Source organism: Ochotona curzoniae, unplaced genomic scaffold (assembly GCF_017591425.1).
Source record: "Ochotona curzoniae isolate NIBS_2020 unplaced genomic scaffold, NIBS_Ocur_1.0 scaffold_4506, whole genome shotgun sequence".
In the NCBI taxonomy this organism is placed as follows: domain Eukaryota; kingdom Metazoa; phylum Chordata; class Mammalia; order Lagomorpha; family Ochotonidae; genus Ochotona; species Ochotona curzoniae.
This window is the reverse complement of record NW_024467119.1, coordinates 49,809,576-49,827,177: the sequence shown is the minus strand read 5'-3', so window position 1 is coordinate 49,827,177 and position 17,602 is coordinate 49,809,576. Positions and strand designations below refer to the sequence as shown.

The following is a 17,602-nucleotide window of genomic DNA, read 5'->3' as shown; positions in this document are numbered from 1 at the left end:
TATATTGAGTAACAGTGGTAAGAGTGACCATCCTTTGGAATGATGGCAGGGTGAACCAGCTGATTCACACACAGTCCATAGCAAGCTCACAGTGCCAGCCAACCTCACCCTCTCATGCGTATGCACCGCTTTGCAGTCTGTTCTCAATCCCTCTTTGAGATCAGTCTCTAGCATGCAGGGGATTCTGAATTTTTAAAGACAGGGGTGGGTGTCTGGTATTCAGTCACAATCCACAAGCTCTCAGCATTGTGTCCTATAACCGAACTCTCACAGTCCAGGGTGCAGGGTCTCTGGTCTTCATCCTCCCAGCTGCCCTAGCCCAGGCCAGCAATCGCCAGCAGTAGCAGGACTGTCCACTATTCTCTGAATCAGAGCAGATTTCAAGTTTTTGGGTAGGGAAAGAGTATGGCTTCCAATTCTGACTAACTAAACCTCTTTCTTCCAAAGTCTTAAGGGTATTCAGTCACAGTCTCCACTGCACAGCGAAGAGTACCATGTGAGTCTGTGTTGTGGAGTTGCTGTGCCATCTTGGGCCCAGCTTGATTGCTGGGACGCAGTCTGCCTTGATAGAATATAGAAATAGCTTTCTAGGCAGGACTTAGAGCTGGTGGGGCCTGCTGGATTCTCTTACAGCCAGGGCTTTCATCCATCTTGCTATTTGTCATCATAGTGCTTTTCCCTAAAGGAAAAGCTGTCCCTGGAGTAGGCAAGATAGAACCTGCAGCCACCATTAGGGTGGCCGCAATAGTGTGTCCGTCTGTTCTCTCAACACCATAGTGTTTCTGTGCTTTTTGGTCATTGGTTTCCTGGCTTCCTTAGCTCCAGGGAAGGTGACTTGGTGTACAAGCAGCTATTCCACTTGCCCTTTCAGAGGTGACCAGTGGAGTTTCTCACTCCGCTGCCATCTTGTTGCCACCTCCTGTGAAGTATTCTTGAACTTCACTGACCCTGATTTACAGAGCTCAACTAACATTACAATCTGTTGAGTTTTCTAATTATAGATGTACAAACTATTTCCTAAATGTTTCGTCAAACTGTTATCAGACTTAAAATGCCTTATATTCCTCGTGAATTATGATGACATTGAAAGGGAACAGACGATGGCCCGTATTTTAAAAACATGACTCATAGAAAGAGTGAGTTGCCCTTGAGTGAGGGCTGTAGCTCCGTTCTGCCCTTTCACTAAAACACACACATGTCTCTGAACCAGAAGAGGGAGACCTTCTCTTTCTGTAATTCTGACTTTCAAATGAATGAATTCTTCTTAAAAAAAAAAAGATAATCATTACAGACATATGTTCAAAATCAAGAATTCTAAGTACTCTTGCAGAGGGGAAAGTTCAAGCAGGATGTTGTGTAAATTTAAAACATGATGAAATCAGGAATAACAATGTCAGTGAGGAAAACACTTCAGTGAAAAAAAACAAACCAACCAACCTTGGTGCAAAGGTTATGTCACCTTTGGGACACCTGCACGTCATATTAGGAATTGGATGGAGCTTTGGGTTCCTGGTTTCAGCCTGACTCAGACATACCTGCTACAGGTATTTGGGAACTGAACCATCAGATGTGAGATTTTCTCTCTGTTTTTTGGTTCAATTCAGTTAAATTGTTATTTATTTGTTTATTTATTTATTTTTATTTATTTGAAAGCCAGATATACAGAGAGGAGGAGACAGAACTTCCCTCTGCTGATTCACTCCCTAAGTAGCCGTAATGACTGGGGCTGTGTCAATCAGAAGCCAGGAGCCAGAGCCTCTTCCAGGTCTCCAACAGGGGTGCAGGGTCCCAAGGCTTTGAGATATCCTCTATTGCTTTGCGAGGCCACAAGCAGGGAGCTGGATGGGAAGCAGGGATGCTGGGATTAGAACCGGTGCCCATATAGGGTCTCGGTGTGTGCAAGGCAAGGACGTTAGCTGTGAGGCTACCATGCCCTCAATTCAGTTAAATTAGAAGGAAAAAAGAAGTCAGGACAGAATAACTGTTGCACTTTAATTTTACATAAAATGATGTGGGCATAAATTCACAAATATTCTTAGAGCAATGTGATCTTATTGTGACAGATTATTTCTTTTCCCTTGATATTATTACCTTATTTATATGTTATTATACAATCTTAACTTTCTGAGAAAGTGAATAGAATGCATTAAATAAAACCACAGTATAAAATTAGGTTGCTATGTAGTATAAAATTATGTAGCTTTTGGATGCTAAATCTTTGCCATCTTTTAATTTAGCATATGATGACATCCATGTGAAAGAAGAAAAAGGGGATTTGGTCTCAGTGCTGGGAATACAGGGGCGGCACAGTCACAGAGCAGGAAAGGAAATGTCCACCCAAACACTCCTTATCCAGAATAATTGGGATTGGAGTGTTTCAGATTTATGACTGGAGAAGGTGTGGTATTTGCTTTTGTATAGTTGCATTATATATAATAAAAGATATGTTGTGGATAGAACCCAGGCCTAAACATGAAAACAAATTATGTTTTATATACACCTTTCAACTTAATTTTCCTACATTATTCTTCAGGTAAACTTTGGTTGAATAATTTCTGTTTCAAGATACTAATGTCTAAGGGTTGATATACATTTATAAAACTGTCAGGCTGTTTCATAACAATAAAAAAGTTGAAGTACTTTGAGTCCTTCTTCTTCAAACTTTTTTTCTACCACAGTGGCCAAGGAAGTGGCTGTAGGCTTCTAGGGTCTGGGCTTGCTAGAGAAATATAGCCTTGATCAGAACTACCTGTACCACACTAATTCATTGTGAAACAGACTCCAGCCTGCTTATCCAGATAGGCTTGGGCATCTCCTGTTTCTGGATGTTCTGTGACCCCCTTGGTCACATTCTTTGAATGTATTTGTATTTGATAAATTGTCCTCTTCATTGCCTTATGCTCAAGCAAATCCTCTCACCAGAAAGTTTCTCAAGCATGTGAATACTAGATTTGTCGACGCATTTTCTTCTTTCTTCTTTTTTTCTGTTTTATTTTTCCTTCCTTTTCTTCCTTCCTGCCTTCCTTTTCTCTTTACTTCTCCTTATCCTTCTTTGAGAGGCCAGAACAAACAGAAACAGAGAGCTCCCATCTGCTGGCTCACTTCCCAAATGCTTGCAATGTCTTTGACTTCACCAAAAGCCAGATGTTCAGTCTCCTGCATGGATGGTGGGAACCCAACTGTGAGTCATGAGCTTTGCCCAACCAGGGTTCAGAGGAGCTGGAGTTGCTGGAGTCAGGAGTTACAGCCAGGTCTCAAAGCCTGACATCTACTTGGGGATATAGCATTTCAATTGGTGTCTCCATCACTAGGGCAAACGTCACCCCATAGGCACATTTTCACATCCAGCTGGACAATCTAAACTTCACTGTTTAACCTTTTTAATTCCAATATCCTTCTCCACTCCTCACTGTCTATTCCAGGTCCTACAACCACATGTTGTAGCTATTAGATCTCCTTCTCTCATACCCAACTCCAAAAAAACTTGTTGTTTATAGTCCTTGTTATTTCATCTGTTGAGGCTGACTGGCTAACTGAGCTTACAATTGAAAAGGTTTAAAAGTTGTATTTAATGCTATAACTGCCACCACTGCTACCATCATCATTAGTAATATTTTTTCACTGCAACTTCTACTTATGCTGCATCGTTACTAGTTCTCCTTGGTTCTTTCCCTAACCTATCCAGTGAACACCAGTTCTAAATGAATGAACTCAATGCCTTCTTTTCTCTTACATCTGGGTGCCTAAGTGATTCTGGAGAGAACAGTACAAATGTGATGCCACTAAAAAGCACTGGGTTCTTTCTGTCACCTAGAGACTTTCCACCTGTTGATAGATTCCCATGTATCCTCCTCAGAAGCCCCTTCCCAAGTTTATCGTCCTACTCAGGCCCCAGGTCCACTCCCCACCTCTCATTTCTCAGCAGAAAATGAAAGAACTCCTTTAGATCTTATCTCTGCCACTCATGCCCTCTGCTGAAATACCCAACAGCCTTAGCAGCTCCTCCATCCCTCCCCTGTCAGTCTCAGTAAACAACATGCTCCTTTTCTTTCCTTTTTTCAGAAAAATCCTGATTCTCCATCCCCTCCTGCCCATCACTTGTTTTTAGTCAGTAAATATAAATTAGTGGGAAGAAGCTAAGAAAAACAACCAACCTGATCCGTCCCCATGGCTGCATCCCACCTGGGCCACTTCTCCCTTCTCTTTTATAGCCGTGTTTCTCCACAAAACTGTCTCTCCATTTTATACCTCCTCCTTGCCCTCTAGTCCTGCAGCCTGGCGTTTGCCCCAGAACAGTGCTCAGACTACTTACACTGAGGGAGCAGAGGATGGAGGGAATTCTTGAGCAGGCTGATCGTATATGAAGATCTCAGAAGCAGCAGCCTCCTTCTCCCACCTGAAATGGCACTCCCATTCTGGTCTCCAGTGCTGAATAATTATGACTAGTAATAGCAATAAGCAGCACATATTATTCATTAACGAATATTTGTCAAGCCTGTTCTACATGTTGGCCTTTCTGCTACAAGGGGAACACACATTATGTTGTTTGCTACTCACCCTAATTCTCTGAGTCAGATGCTATTGTTAGCGCTCTAAGTGGTAACGATCATTACCTCCACCTACTTTCTGTGCTCCACTGTTAACCTGACCCCATTACAGTACTTCACGCTGCTTGCTTTCTGCGTCTCTAGCCCCAGCACCTGCCCATCAGTCACCTGTGTGCATTTCCTGTGGCTGGGATGACATACCCGCCAGACCAGATTCCCCCAGCTCCTGCAGCTTTGTCCTTTCAAAGACTTAAACGGCGAAGAGGCCCTTGTCTCCTCCATCCCACTCTGAATGATACTATGCTCCGATATACTAAGCCATGACAGATGTCTTCCCAGGAAACACTTCTGAAAAAGGTTAACACTCTGTGGCCTTTAGTGTTAGCCATTTGTGTTAGGAAGGAATTGGGAGGCAAGCACAGTAATGAGAATGTCCAATGTTAAAACAAGGCTGGAAAAAAATGGAAGATAACATGCAAACAGCAACCCTGAATTAGCCAGAGACATGAGACAAAGGAAGTACCAACAGCACACACACGATGGTCACAGCATTTTCACTAAATCAATCCTGGATATATCTCGGCATCTCAGTCCATTGGTGAAAACCAAACTGATCAATTGTTACCAAAGAATGCCTAGTTAGGTTCTTAAAATATAAACTTTTCCAAAAGATTTGTTAATTTTCATTTGAAAGAGAATCATAAAGAGGAGAGACAAAGATTCTTTTATCCGCTGGTTCACTCCCCAAATAGCTGTAACAGCCAGAGCTGGGTCTACCCAAAGCCAGGGGCCACAAGCTTCTTGCTGGTCTCCCATGTGGCTGTCGGGGAGATCATCTTCCTCTGCTTTTCCAGGCCATGAATAGAGAGCTGGATTGAAAGTGGAGCAGTTGGGAATTTGAACCAACCACCACATGGGATGCTGAAGTGGCAGGTGGAGGTATAGCCTACTATGCCACGACACTGGCCACCAAAATGTAAATATTATAGCTATACAGAAAAATGATGATAGAAAAGTATTTGCAGTGCTTATTTCTTGATTAGATCAAAGGCAGTTCTTAATATTTTTAATATGATTTTCTATGTCTTCTACTGTAACACTGCTTTGCCTTTATAGTAATACATCGAAATCTATATTCCTTTAAAAAAATCAAAGACAACTGTGGCACACAGAATTTTCCAGTCTTTCCCAGCTTGAGTATTGGAGCTCACCATTCTCAGAAACCTGGAGCACTCAGGAGGCTGGCTGCATCTCTCACTTGCAAGTAAGAGAAAGGGAGCAATAGAGGAAAGAAGGAAAAGGCATTATTATAATACAACAGGCAGATTGAGAAGTCCCTCAGTGAATTAATGGTTATTCTCCTGTTCACAGGTGTCACAATTGTCAGATGACAAGCTTTTTAAAGCTACAATTGCACAATGCTGTGATAAAAATCTGAGTGTACAACAAAAACGAAAGTTTGCCCATGACCACATTCCTCCACACATTGTGTTTCTTCAAGCCACCCCCTCTGCTTGTCCTCAGCCTGTCCTGAGCTTCAGTCTCTCACTTCACCCTGCTGGAAAGCTGGATCTAAGACTGATGAGAAGGTCAATGTGAACGTGTTGAGAATGTGATGCTGACTGAAACCCAAATGCAGATATCAAGCTGACATTTGAATTTGGCATCTGAAGTTCAGAGTGAAGGACGAGCTGAAAATGCTAAGGGGTGACCCTAAGAGGTGATGAGTGGAGAACAGTAACAGGGCGTAAGGCACTGTGGTGGAACAGAACCCGAGCTCAGGTCCCTGTCACATGACTGTCGCTGAACAAGCAGTACAAGTGAGACTTGACCTGCTGCATTTAGAAAAGTGGTATTGATCCATGACTTTTACAAAGTCAGTTTAAGTGAGGTAAGTGGCAAGAGTTTTATTGGAGTGCTTTTAAGAGAAAATGAGAAAATACAAATTGGAGTAGGAATAATTCTTTCCAAGAAAGAGAACTAATTCTTTCTAGGAATTTTACTAAATGTGACAACATCTAATGATAAAAATCAGATGAAGAAATTTTACTGGTGAGATGGAGGAAATAGTCGAAGGTTTATAAAAGAGGTAGGGATGAGCCCAGGGAGAGCAACAACTCGGATGACACAAGAGATTGAGAGAGGAGAGAGCAAACTGCAACCTTATCTTTGGAGAGAGATGAAATTACTGCACAAAGGCAATGCTGTGGTTGTTCATCTCTGATAGCTCATGGGAAGGCAGTGTGTAGATTGCCAGGAAGTAGAGAGCCAGGGAGCACAGTGATTGTCCATGTTCGCATCTCTACCCTAAGACTGCACCTTAACAACTACATCCAATCCAATCATGTGCTAAAGGCTACGCCTTCAAACACCATGAATTGTGCAAAGCCCTCTTTATTCTTCATTAACCATTAACTTTTTTCTTTTAAACATTAATTTATTTTTATTGGAAAGTCAGGTTTACAGAGTTAAGGAGATAAGGAGAGAAAGGTCTTCAATCCAGTGGTTCCACTCCCCAAGCAGCCACAAAGCTTAAATCTCTACATGAGTTTGGGGAGCCAAATCCTATTCAAACTACAATAGCCCATCTCCTATCCGAAAGGAAACAGGAGGTCAAAAGAAATCTGTCTTCTGTTAAGTACCTTGAACAGCACCTTGCCTCGCCTGATGTGGCGTTCCTCTTTCCTGCGGATGTAAATGGTTGGCAGTGATGCTCTCGGTATCACTCTCGTATGGGGCTCACCAACATGAACTTCCTGCTGCCTTAATCATCAGGTCTCAAAAAGCAAGCACACCATGTTGCTCCTGATAGATTTTAAGAGAGCCCCTTGCTTAGTTAATCCTCATATTCTAATAAAACCTTCTGTTCAATGTCTCTTAATAGAAATTTAAACCTGAAATGGATTGAACTCTAATGAATACAAATTTGGGTAAGTTTTCATATAAAAGTGTCTGACCAATTGTTTTCCCTGCCGTAAGTACATAGAAATGCATAGTCTTTGTAAGGGATATGAAAAAATATTTAAAATGTGCTGCCTAGAAGCAAACACTCTAAATACTTCGTTGTCATTCTGATTTTTCTTGAGTGCTTTTAAAAATACTGTGGTAAAATTCACATAAGATGCAAGGTGTAGTCTTAACCATCCGTACGTCTGCAGCTGAGTGGTGTCAGGATGTCCACGCTGCAGTGCTACCGTCACTGCCTTCACGAACCTCTCCTTGCAGAACTGAGAGTCTGTATCACTTAGCAGTAGCTTCTCATTTTCTCCTCCTTCCAGCCCAGGGCAGTCATCATTCTATTTTAGATGTCTATGAACTTGGCTATGCTAGGCACCTCAGGTAATTGGAGCTGTAGTATATTCTGTTGTGACTGGCTTCTCTCACGTGGCACATTGTCCTCAAGCTTCATCCTTGCTGTAGTGTAAGAGACGCCTTCCTTTTCAAGGCTGGATGATATTCCATTGTATGTTTGTAACAATTTGGCGTCTGTTCCTCCATCACTGGACGTATCAGCTAGTTCCACATTTTGGCTATTAAAAACAATGCCACTCTGAACATAAGAATGTAAGTATGCCAACCCGAAGCCAGGAGCCAGGAACCTCTTCGGGGTCTACCACATAGATGCAGGGTCCCAAGGTTTTGGGCAGTCCTGGACTGCTTTCCCAGGCCACAAACAGAGAGCTGGATGGGAAGCCAGGCCGCTGGGATTAGAACCGATGCCCATATGTGATGCTGGTGCGTGCAAGGTGAGGACTATAGCCTAGGCTACTGTGCCGAGCCCTTTTTTTTTATAGTAACCATCTTCATCGGTGGTTTTGACTTACATTCCTACAATGTTAGTAACATTGAGGCTCTTTTAATGTTTTATTGGCCATTTGTATATCATCATTGGATAATATCTATTGCAGATTTTGACTCATTTTAAAATTGCTTTTGTTGTCATTGAGTAGTGTTTTCCTGTATCCTGAATATTAATTCCCTATTGGGCATTATTTGAATATGTTTTGTCTATGCTGCAGGCTCTTTTTCACTTTGTCAATGGTGTTCTTTGCTATATGGATGTTTTTCACTTTGGTGTGGTATAATTTGCCTATTTTCCTTTTGTTATGCATGCTTTCCATGTTTTATCAATCAGGGCCAAATCCAAGTCATGAAACTTTCTCCCCATGTACTCTAAGAATTTTGTAGCTTTAGCATTGTGTTTAGATTTGTGATCTATTTGAGCTGATTTCTATATGTTATACACTGGAGATCCACCTAATTTTCTTGCAAGCATGTGTCTACTTTTCCCAATACCATTTACTGAAAGAGCTGTCTTTTCCTCATTGGATGGTGTTGGCACTCTTACCAAATGCAATCAATCATCTAAGTGGTCAATACATCTACCTTTATGGCGGTATCACTCCTTTGATTGCTATAGTTATGTGATGCATTTTAAGTCAGGAAGTACAGTTCCTCCAACGTTGTTCTTCCTTTTCTCAATGGTTTTAGCCATCCAGCATTCCTGAAGATTCCATGTGACTCTTCATATGGATTTTTTTATTTCTGGAAAAAGTCTTCAATCTTTGGTTTTTAAATGTAATTGCTATCATACTGTATGGGGAATTTAAAATTTTTTTACTTAACATTATTATATACTTATACCATTGCAATTTATTAATTTTATTCAAATAATTTGTAAAGGTAAATTATGATGACAGCATAGAGTAAATGCACAAATAGATTTGAGACATTGTGTTTTAAACTATGTGACCTGTGTGAAACTTAAATATTATACTCATAAATGATAAGAATCTTCATAAAAAATCTCAGAACATTAAGATCAAATATTTATACCAAGTAGGAAGGAATAATAAACAATTTTATTAATTTAGAAGACTTATTTTAAAACAAAGCACAAACTTACAGTATTACTTTTCAACTAACTACAACTGTGGGGTTAATTTGTTTACCCAACAAACATTTACTGGGTGCCTATAGTTATTTGAAGTCTTAGAAACCTAGATATAAATTAAATATAGTCTTTGCCCTTGAAGGAAAGGGAATAAACACTATAATTTAATGAAAGTCTTGTATGTGTCGTTAAGTTTTACTTTCTTACTTTTTTATTGATTTGTTTACTTGAGAGAAAGAGTTAGAGAAAAAGAAAGTGAGGTATCTCATCTGTTTCATTCTCCAAAGGGCCTCAGTGGCCTGAGCTGGGCCCCTCTGAAGCCAAGAGCTTCTTCCAGGTCTCCCACGTGGGGCATCCTCCCATGTGGGGCATCCTCCTCTCTGTTCCCAGGCCATTAGCTTGCAGCATCTGGGACTAGGACCAGCACCCACATGGAATGTTGGTGCTGTAGGTGGCAGCTTAGCTGGCTCTGCCGCAGTGCTGGCTCATTTCTTATTTTTCTAAGAGTCATTTATTTATTTAAGGTTAAAGTCACAGAGAGGGAGATACAGAGAAAGATCTTCCATCTGCTGGTTCCTTCCCTCACATAGCCACAGTGGTCATAGCTGAGCCATTCTGATGCCAGGAATCAGGAGCTTTTCCAAGTCTCCCACATGGGTCAATGACCCAAGGACCTGCACCATTCCCCACTGCTTTTCCAGGTCATTACAAGGGAGCTGGATCAAGATTGGAGCAATCCAGGCTTGGTAGGTATCCTACAAAGGATACCAACACAGCTGGTGGAGGCTTTACCCACTGGGCCCCAGCACCAATCCCTACTTTCTTATTTTGCCTCCATCTGCGATGAAGACATTAGTGTCCATCCATGTCAGGAAGGGGCTGGGCCACAGGAGATGACACAGTTTGGAGTGGTAGGACCAGGATCCAAGTGCAGGGTTGTCTGCCTCTAAAATGTGTACCATTTTCACTCTTTTAGATAGCTGTTGTAACTCAGGACTTAACACAATGTGAACAAATACCGTATTAGTAATTGAGTCTTCGATACTAGCACCAAGAAAAGCTTTAGAAAAGGACATTGTGACAGAAGCTTTGAAAACTCAGAACTTCTTTAGGTAAAAATGGTAAGAGCATTCATTCTTTTGTTCATTCACAGCCCAAACTGAGTATCTGTGGTGTGCTAGTTCACATAATAAGATGTTGAGATGTAGAAAAGAATGAGCAAGACACTGGGGTATCCTGCAAGAGTTATGATGCCCAGAAGGGACATACCTAGGTAACTAGTTCATAACAGAGCCTGGTGTCAACTTCTTGTCACATGATTAAAAACAAAGTGCTGGAGATGCTACTGCAGGTACTAAGGGTGAATTCACAAAGGCAGAAGGTGCACAGATGGCAGGCTTATCATAGCAGCTCAGACCCTCCGTGCGAGTCTCGGGGGTTTGGATCTCATCCTATTGACAACATCAAGCCAACAGGTGTTTTCAAACTGGGAAGTGACACACAATGTCATATCCTTTAAGAAGCTATCTGACTTCAGGTGAAACACAGAGGAGAGAAACTGGAAAAGAACAGTAGTGGAAGGCAGGTGTGGAGGCTGAATTAGAGATGGTAAGAGAGAGGGAAAGATAATAGAGACAGCGAGGCGCAGTTGCCAGACTGTCAACCGCAGCATGTGTGTGGAAGATAGGGGAGGAGACGCAGAGCGTGAACAAAGACTTTAATCCGGCATGGTCAGAAACGCATCATTTTTTGGCCAGTGAAAATAATAAGAGGTTTTCTTTCTTTTAAGGATTTAATGATTGATAGATTGGTTCAAAAGACAGAATGACAGACAGGGAGACACAGACTAAAAGAGATCTTTGATTTCGGGATTTAGTCTCCAAATAAGCTGCAGTAAGCAACCAGGAACTTCGACAGGATTTCTCACACGGTTGGAAAGCACTCAAGCACTTGACCAATTATCTGTGCTGCATGTGGCTGGACTAGTTTACATTCACATCAAAGGTGTACTAGGATACCTTTTCCCTACATCCTCTACAGAATTTATTGCTTTTTAAAAAGATTTATTTATCATTACTGGAAAAGCAGATATACAGAGAGGAGGAGAGGCAGAGAGGAAGATCTTCCGTCCAGTGATTTATTCCCCAAGTGGCTGCAATAGCCGGAGTTGAGTCAATTTGAAGCCAGGAGCCAGGTGCCTTTTCCAGGTCTCCCAAGGGGGTGCAAGGTACCAAAGTTTTGGGCTATCCTTGACTGCTTTCCTAGGCCACAAGCAGGGAGCTGGATGGGAAACAGGGCTGTCAGGATTAGAACTGGTGCTCATATGAGATCCTTGAGCGTGCAAGGTGAGCACTTTAGCTGCTAGGCTACCACACTGGGCCCCCTTTGCCTATTTCTCAACTGGATTGTTTATTTTGTTGTTGTTAAGTTTCTGGAACTCTATAGATTCTGAATATCAATCCTTTATATGTTTGCATACTATGCAAACATTTTTTCCATTCTGTTGATTTTCTTCATCTTGTTTAAGGTTTCTTTTGCTGCACAGTGGCTTTTTGCACAAGGAGGAACTTAAACTGTACTACCAATTGCCTGTAAACCTTTATTGAATGATCAATATTTTCCTTACAACTTTAGTTTTCCTAAAATACTCTAATGCTTAAATAGATTGCCCCCTTCTGCCAACCAAACACATCCTACTATGCTATTTGTACTATTAGTTTGTTCTTTTTTTATTTTTAATAACATTGCATTATGTGATACAGTTTTATAGGCACTGGGATTTCCCCCGCTCCTCCCACAGCCCTCCCCCCATGGTGGATTATTAGTTTGTTCTTGTAAGTTCTTTCTCTATGTGTAGTAAAACTGTAATTTTATCATCGTCACAATAAGACATCATAGATTTTAAGTCAATAAATTGATGGATTTTAAAAAAGGGAATTCACAGTGATTGATATAGTTTTATTGAAATGAAGTTTAGAAAAGATTGTCAGGTGAATAATATGCATCACTTTTTAATGCCTCACAAAAAAACTATTTTCCTTATTACTAAGTCTTGAGGTGTGGCCCATTTTGCTCTGAAAAGTGCTCCAATTGTTGTCATGAATAAGTAAAAATATGAATACAGTTGATAAGTGGTATGTCTTACTGTGACTCATGGCACCAGAAGAGGGCAGCAGTGAGGCATGGGGAAGAAGAACCATTGACGGCTTTTCGAATGGTAGAAGGGCCCAAACCAGAGAGGGTGTGGGAGTGAAGCCAACGTCTGTTGCGGCCGATGCTATACTTAACATCCAGAACTGGAGATTTTGTAGGCCAGAAATCATAGTGTCAACATTGTGAGAGAATTTTTGCAAAATCTAATGGTGTGCTTGTAGTTTCATAAGGTCGTGTATTTGTGGAAATCATTGACAAGACCGATGAGAAGATATTTATCTTTTGGATAGTTAGGTTACTTGTATTTTTACAAGCACTTAAGACTTGTGTCCTTAAGTTTTTATTATATGCACTTCCCAGACGGGGCTGACTATAAAATCCACACCAAAGCCAAGACATTCCCTAGCGAACTGTGGGTTCTCAATGATGCTCACCAGTTCTTTTCTGCATGTTTACTCGATCTCTTTGGCATTCTCCCGAGTACCTGTTTCAATCCAGGATCTCCACTGTCCAGCCTAACCCAGCTGCGTTCCTTGTGTTGAGGATCTCCATCTGTTTCACAGAAGATGCTGTTAGTTTTGGGGTGAACTCAGGTCTTCTCTGTATCATTAGCCATTCTTATCTCCTTTCTCTTCCCTCAGAGAACAATCTGTTTCCTTCTCTGTTTTTCTTGAGTCAAAGACTTCTAACCTATTTTTGTGATTTTTTTTTTTGTTATTCCAATTCCCTCTCTCTTCCCTCTGCCTTCCTTCCTCTGACTTCTGACACCCTCCCCTCTGTGTGCAGACATGCTCAAACCCAATAACTCTTGTGAAATATTCACTTCCTCTGAGACTTACACCATCTTTGCCTTCCTTATAGCAGCCACACATCTAAAAATAACAATATTTATCACTTTTACTTCCCTGCTTCTCTAATTTTCCCTGCTTCTCAGTAGACTGCTTTTCTGCTAGCTGGCTTATGAGTGCAGGAATTCTCAGAAAATCCCATTCTTCCTCAGATTCTGTATCTGCTTTAATGTCAGCTGTTACTTCCTTGTCGGTGACCCCAGGTTTGTTTCTTGAGTTTGACAATTTTTTTTCCATTTCTTACTACAGGAAAATCCATCTCTACAAAGTGCTAGGAGGTGTTCAACAGACTGAGTGTCAGTGCTTCTCCCTAAGTATACCACTTGGCACCTCTCTCCTTGCTCCCCAAATGCTGCTTCCTACATTCCCATTGCTTGGAGTTCTATCCGTCAAGGTCTATCTCCTATCTGGTGTTTCCAAAAACAATCTTAACTCTCCCCTTCTCTGAACGATGAGTCCTGCTTCTCCCATTCTCAGCTTAGAAATCAACTATTTCAGGTCACATTCAATCTTATAGTTATGACTCATAGTCGTGTCTGACATCCCTATCAAGCCTAAAAGCTGAATGTCCAGAGCTGTGGCTGGGTCACTTCCACTCTACAGCACCTGGCATGTGCCAGGTGCCAGGCGCTTTTTGTGATTCTGCATTAGTGGAAGAAAATTACCACAAATCTTCATTCTTAAGACTTTCTGCTTTTCAAGAGTATGAAATTAAAACTATGCAGGATACAAATTTGGAATAATGTAGAGAGTAGATTTTTGCCTCACCTGTAACTTAGTTCAGATGGACCTTTAGGGAATTATGACTTTACTCTGTGATGGGACTTATTTTGGGGGGTGATCAGTATTAGAAGTGAGGTGCTTGGGACATAATGAGGATATTCAAGTTGGAAATCCAGACTTTTGAACAAAGTTCATTTATAACTGCCATTTCCCTAGATCGTGTTAGCCATAGTAACTAGAAAATGTAGGGCACAGTCACACTTTGGTTAGGGCCCTTCTCAGCTTTCAGCTGCCCTACCCCACTTTCCCTGAACTTCCGGCCTTTGTGGACTGCCACTGCATTCTTACTGCCTTCCACCTGCTGCTGTCAGAGGTGGAGACTGACTAACTCCAGGGCTCACTAATGTTTAAAGCAATGTTAAATAACTTAAGCTTTAAGGTAACTGAAAGATTTTTTTTGGTTTTCCAGGAATGGCTTTGATCTCTAAGATCTGTAATCCTCTGTCCTCGCTTCTCTGCCTCCCAAGGGATTTCACCCAGGCTTCCCTGAAACTGAGATGGAGGGAATTCTGTGGGTAGTGCCTTACTCAAAGCCCTCATGTAGACACAGTGTCTTGTCTGAGAGTCCTTTCCTACAGCAAGTGAAGAGCCAAGTCTTCCTTAGGCCCCATTTTTAAAAATCAAGTTTACAGATGCTGTGATCATATCCTTTTCTTTGAAAGCCTTTGCATCAGATATTATCATCTCCATTCCCTTCATCAGTGATCTCCTTCTTACAGCATTCATTTTCACACAAGTGATTCTCCCTGAACTCATGCAAACCTCCCCTTATCACCAGCCCCCCTTTTGGTGTACTTAATCGGGCCAGAAATGAACAGCTGACATGGGGAGTAACAAACCATATGTTAGGCTAAGATTTTTATCTTTGAGTTAAAGGTACTGAGACTGGGTTAGTGTTTGTTGAGGGCTTGAATCACAGGGTCATGGAACATCATAGTTGATAATCTAATAATTTCCTAATTCAGAAGCCTCAATCATAAATCCTTAAAGCCTCGTCCCCAGAGACTAGAATCTTTTTGTACATTGAAATCTGGGTGACCTCTCCAGCAATCACTCAAGTCTAGAAGTGGACATGACTGCTTTTCTCTCTGAGGCAGGGAAACTCAAGTTCCATGGCAATAATGGAATTGACCTTTTACAAAGGGCATCCCTGAAAGAAAGTGTTACAGAAGCCCTCCCAGAGGTTCTTCGGCATCGAGGGCCTCGGCATCTGTGAGCCGACTCCCAGGCATTGTCAGCTGAACGTAGCTTCATTTGCCATTCGTAACCAAGACAAGGTTTGCTTAGGATGTGTCCACCAACTAAAATCCTGGTAAGAGGGGAAGCAGTGACAGTCTCATCTTGGACTTATGGAGTGCTCGTGGGCCACTTCTTTCACGAGACCTCTGTGCATATTCTGACTGTACTTGGAGATTGTGTAGCATTGAGGGGAAGACCATTCTGTTTTCTTCTTTCTCTTCTAAAACATTTAGGTGGGACTTAAATCAGCACCTATACTGGAAAATTGAAAAATAAAGTATTTGGAGGCCATAAGGTGGGTTTTTCCAGGCACAGGTTTCAAGTGACACAAACCTAGGTTTCGACACCAAGTTTATAGCTTACTAATTGGTTCTGTGTCTGAGGCTAAGCTGCCTAATCTCATGCAGCCTGCGTTTTCTCATTTGTGAAATGGGAATAGCAATAGGTCATAAGTTTGCTATAAGCGCTAATTTGGAAATCAATGAGCTCTTAGTTCAATGATGCTGTGCTAAGTGCTCAGGACATGTGTGGTTATTTTTAGGGTTATCAGTGCTTTTGTAACATAAACATCAATAAAAGTATAGATTTTTTAAAAGATTTGCTCATTTCATTATTTGAAAGGCAAAGTATGAGAAGGCGTGACACAGGGATAGATCTTTCAGCTGTTGACTCACCCTCCACATAACTGAAACTGTTGGGGCTGGGCCAAGCTGGAGGCGGCAGGCTAGAGCCCCATCTAGGTCTGCCACATGGATGGCAAGAGCCCAAGCACTTAGGCCATCTTCTGCTGGTTTACCAGTTGCACTGGTGGGGAGCTGACTGTAAAGTAGAGCATCCGGGATTTGAAAGGGTAGCCACAAGGGATGCCAGCATCACAGGCTGTGACTTAACTGCAGTGTAACAATTGTGGCCCCAAAGTGCGATATTTTTATGTGAACCTGAAGGGTGAGTTATTTTTTAAGATTATGTCAAAAAATGCTGTACTTAAGCATCCATACGAGCTCTTTACTGCTACCTTTAAAAAAAAGTAAAGTATAAATCCCTAAGCAGCAGAGAGTTGTAATTTTATAAATATTGAATAATACAGTGATTTACAGTTCAGTTTGCGGTAACAATCAAGAATTGGTGGAATAAGCTTTGTACATAGGAAGCACATGTGGATTTTCACATGCAACGCATGGGGCCTTCAGCACGATGTATAAATAGTGTGACCTGTAGATGGCGAACTTGGATAGGCGGAATACTAAGCGAAGAAAGTTGTGGTTTCCCTTATGTTGAAGGTGGAGACTAAATAAAGCGGTAAAGCTGATACATTAATAAAAGCTGTTTGTGATACCAAGGCCAGAAGTTTCTTTGCTACCTCCCAAGGTTGCTTCTTGTGATGCGTCCCTCATTCTGTCTGGTGAAGCGAGCTCACCCTCACTCGCATGGCAGGCACTCTTGAGGGACAACACTGCAATTGCTGTCATATGATGTTTTGGCTACGTGTTCACACTGGCAGCTACTCACTCATATATCAGGAAGGCATGTTGAGTAAGGAACAAGCTAGTTTTTCTGGAAGTCTCTTGAGAGGTATAGAAATGTTACTGTCTTGGGATACGCACATGCAACACTGCTTAAATATCTGGACCTATTTTGCTTGTTGAAAGTATTCACCTCTTTTTATCCATATAAATAATTCTATCCTCCTTTGCTCGAGCGTTGCCACTGTGGAATATTTGTTCTTCATATTCCCCAAGGCAAACCTTTGGGGACCAATTACCATTCTTTATTGACATCATTTCACTGGCTGATGGAGATTTCTACAGCTCCATGCTGGATATTCAGGATTCCTAAGGGAGGTCTTTAGCTTTGTATGATCTATGCGCCTTCCATAAAAATGTGTGCTTTCCCCCTTAAACTTGTACCTTGGGCTACAAGCTTTACTATCCCAGTACACATGTGGATTTGTGTGAGAGTTTTCAGACTTTGCAAAACTGTGCTTGCTCGTGCAGTCGCCAGCGAGGGTTTGTTGGTCCTTTCAGTGGTCAGAGTTCAGCAACTCCCCCAACATGATAGATTGGTGACCTCTGCTGCATTGTACAGCAGCCTCATTGTCCCCAAAGAGCCACTCAGCTTGTGGGTCAGGTGAAGGGACA

The 17,602-nt window shown here is 41.7% G+C and overlaps 1 protein-coding gene across 6 annotated transcripts in view; it reads left to right on the top strand.

The window, feature by feature from the left end:
* The window catches only part of ALPK1 (alpha kinase 1), a 115,891-nt gene that overhangs the window by 3,354 nt on the left and 94,935 nt on the right, over positions 1-17,602 (top strand). For 3 of the 6 annotated variants that reach the window (XM_040967033.1, XM_040967036.1, XM_040967035.1), the window contains exon 2: positions 7,432-7,477. The exons of the other annotated variants lie outside the window; for them this stretch is intronic. The gene's annotated coding sequence lies outside the window, so the exon portion shown is untranslated. The remainder of the gene's footprint in view (positions 1-7,431; positions 7,478-17,602) is intronic. 6 annotated transcript variants of the gene reach the window in all.